Genomic DNA, 3,049 nt, shown 5'->3' on the forward strand with positions numbered 1-3,049 from the left:
GTCCCGCTGCCGGGCCCGGCCTTCCCGCGGGCTCGCGCGGTGGATGCGTGCCCGGGAGGCGTGGAGGGCGGTGATCGAGGACACAATTGACACGAGGTCGCACCGTGCGGGAAGGCGTCTGGGGGCTCCTCTCCGCTGTTCCCCCCATTCCCGCGCTCCTAAGGCCGTGGACGCCCGAAAGGGCCGATCCGGGAGCCGAGGCTGAAAGCTGGAATGGGAAAAGGGAGCTGCTCCATTTCGGAGTTCCACCCCCCCGTGACCGCCCCCTGCCCGCGGCCGCTGGAGAGGCAAGGAGGGCGGAAGAGAAGAAGACCCCTTGCCGGTCTCATCCTCGGTAGGACGTCCGAGGTGTCAGCGCTCGCTTTCTTACCGAGAAGCCGCCTTGCAGAATTTGAGCTTAAGGAAGGCAGCTGCTGCATGGCTCTTCTGAGCATCAGGACAAGGCTCGGTGTGCACAACTGGCGGAGCTACTGGTCGAGGAGCCCTGCTCGCTATTCGCATGCACTGAGGAGGTTCAGGGAGAGGTTTCGGGCACTTTGGGTGTCATGTGGCAGTGAGGGGCAAGCAGGAGTGAGGACCTCCAGAACCCCCAGACAGGGCGACTTGCTGCCACCCTTTGCTAGACATATCCCCAGAGTCAGGAGGGAACTCCCGGGTCATCCCTAATCTTGCAGATTCCGGAGCTCTGCGAAATCCGTCATGGCCCCCAGCAGGTCTGATTCTCTCTAGCCCGTCATCTGGGGCCACCCAACTGCGGACATCTCTGGTGCCCATCAGACCGTCTCAAGGGCAAGCAGAACAAATCCACTTCCCCCAAAGAAAATGAAGTGGCTAAGCGGGAGGGGAGTGAGTGGGTGGATGAAGCACGGGACCCTTGCCCTGTGGTTCTCATTCCGTGGTCTGATGCCTCCTGCTTCTTCCTCTAAATGACCCGGGAGTTACTTGGAGCCACCGTTTGTCAAATGCCTGGACTCTGACTTCAACAGATGGACCAAAGCCAAGGAGTGAAGCTCTTTAGTGAACTGACTGTTCCCCAAATGCCAGATGCTGGCAGCATCACCCAGAGATCTCACCTGGAGCCTGGGGACACAGATGGGAGCCAGCCCCTTCAGACTTCACTGAACTCAGTGTTATGCCCCCAACCCAGGAACAGCAGCCAGCACCAAGGGAGGAGGAGAGGTTGTCCCAAGAAGGAACCACGGATTCACAGGGCAGGCTGGGCTCAGGTGCTTTAGCTAGCAGCCCAGCCAGTGACACTACTCTGGTGGCCCAGACCCTCTCTCAAAGCACCAAACCAGCCCTGTAACTGGCTGGGGAACCAGCTGTTGAGTGTTGGGAACCTGTGCTCACCCACTGCTCTGCGCAGTGCAGCCCTAAAGCAGCTAAAATGCAGGACCAAGACTGCTAGCACGCAGCATCAGCTGAGTCCCCACTGCCCAGCTCTGCTCCTTCATAGAACCAATACCTCCCTGCAGGCCGTTAACTCACTCAGCTCAGAAGTTGTCCTTACTTTGCCTTTCTTCTGTAGTTACCTAACCACAGGGGTTGAGTCAGAGCACCTGGGTTAAATCCTACCTCTGATTCCTTACCAGGTGATCTCAGGCCTACTTAACCTTTCTGTGCCTCGATTTCTTCACCCAGAAAACAAAGATGCTGCTATCTCCATCGAGTGGATGAGTGGGATCATTCTTCATTCAACAAACATGTATTGAGCACTCATTAGGTTCTCGTAGTGCTGGGTGCCTTTCCAGATGCTCAGAGCAGCTCTGTGAACACAACCTCGTAGGAAGGGTGGGGTGAGGACAGCACCTGGCACAATCAACTCAGTGATCTGCTGTGTAGTCTGTGCTGCAGAATAAAGGCAAAGCAAAGCAATGTCACCAGGTGACGGTGCTGGGTCACAGGATAAGGACATCAGGGCGGGCTCGTCGCAACACAGTGATGTTTGAGATGAGGGAGCTAAGTGCCAGCCTGGGTGACAGCAGGAAGCCACTGTGACAGCAAAGATGCAAAGACCCTAAGCGGGGTCAGGGGCAGCACAAGGAGGTGGGCAGTGAGCCAGGAGAGTGGGGTGTCAACGCTGGGGAGGCACTGGGGCCATAGGAAGGTGCTTTCTTCTGCACCAGGTAGGCTTGTCAGATGCCCACAGATGAAGCACCAGATGTGGAACCCTTTCATAAACCTTGTGGGAGGACCACCAGCTGTCTCACAGCCAAGGTGCGTGCTTGCTTGGTTATCATGTTATTGCTGCTGATTAAGTACGCTTTTATGACATGCTTGCTATGTGCTGCTGACTGTTCCATCCTTGGGGAGACCATGGTGGACAGAAGATCCTTGCTTCTGGAAGGGGAGTCAGATCGTAAGTAAATGACTCTGTAGTATAATGCCGTTGATGATAGATACCATGAAAAATAAAACAGGACGAGGAGAAGTCTGCCGGGGTGGTCAGGTAGGACCTCTATGCAGTGATATTTGAGCACAGAGCAGGTGGAGGGCTAGCACAATAGAGGTATGTGTGAAGAGTGTTCCAGCAGAGGGAATAGTGCTTGCAAAGGCCGTGAGGCAAGAGTTCACGCCCCTTGGAGCAAGAACAGCAGGAACACTATGGCTGGAGCATAGTGTACCACATGGCCCTATGGGCCCATCTTTCCACTGTGGTCACTGCAGGTGGGTAAGCAGGGACCGCAGAGATGCAGGCGAGAGATGGTGGGTAGCTCTCTAGTGGGCTGGCGGAGGCAGTTTTGGTAGGCACGGCTGATCCCCCCTTGCTGTGCTGCATGGCCTTAGAGTCCAAAGCTGTGCTTGGACCCAGCTGGGTGACTGGGGTGGGTCTATCTAGTGTATAGCAGACAGAGAAGCAGGTTTCTGGAAAGGTGTGGGACACATGGACTTTGCTCTCACTGGTCTGAGGTATGTAAAAGACAAGCAGCAGTGACTGTCCTTGGAGAAAGCTGAGGCTGGAGCGGAAATCTGGAGTTGAAGGGCATGGCAGTTGAGCCCCCTGGATGGAAGAGGGCAGGTAGAGAAGCAGTGGAGGACCAACCTGGGG

The sequence above is a fragment of the Pteropus alecto genome, unplaced genomic scaffold (assembly GCF_000325575.1).
Source record: "Pteropus alecto unplaced genomic scaffold, ASM32557v1 scaffold186, whole genome shotgun sequence".
NCBI classification, from domain to species: Eukaryota; Metazoa; Chordata; class Mammalia; order Chiroptera; family Pteropodidae; genus Pteropus; species Pteropus alecto.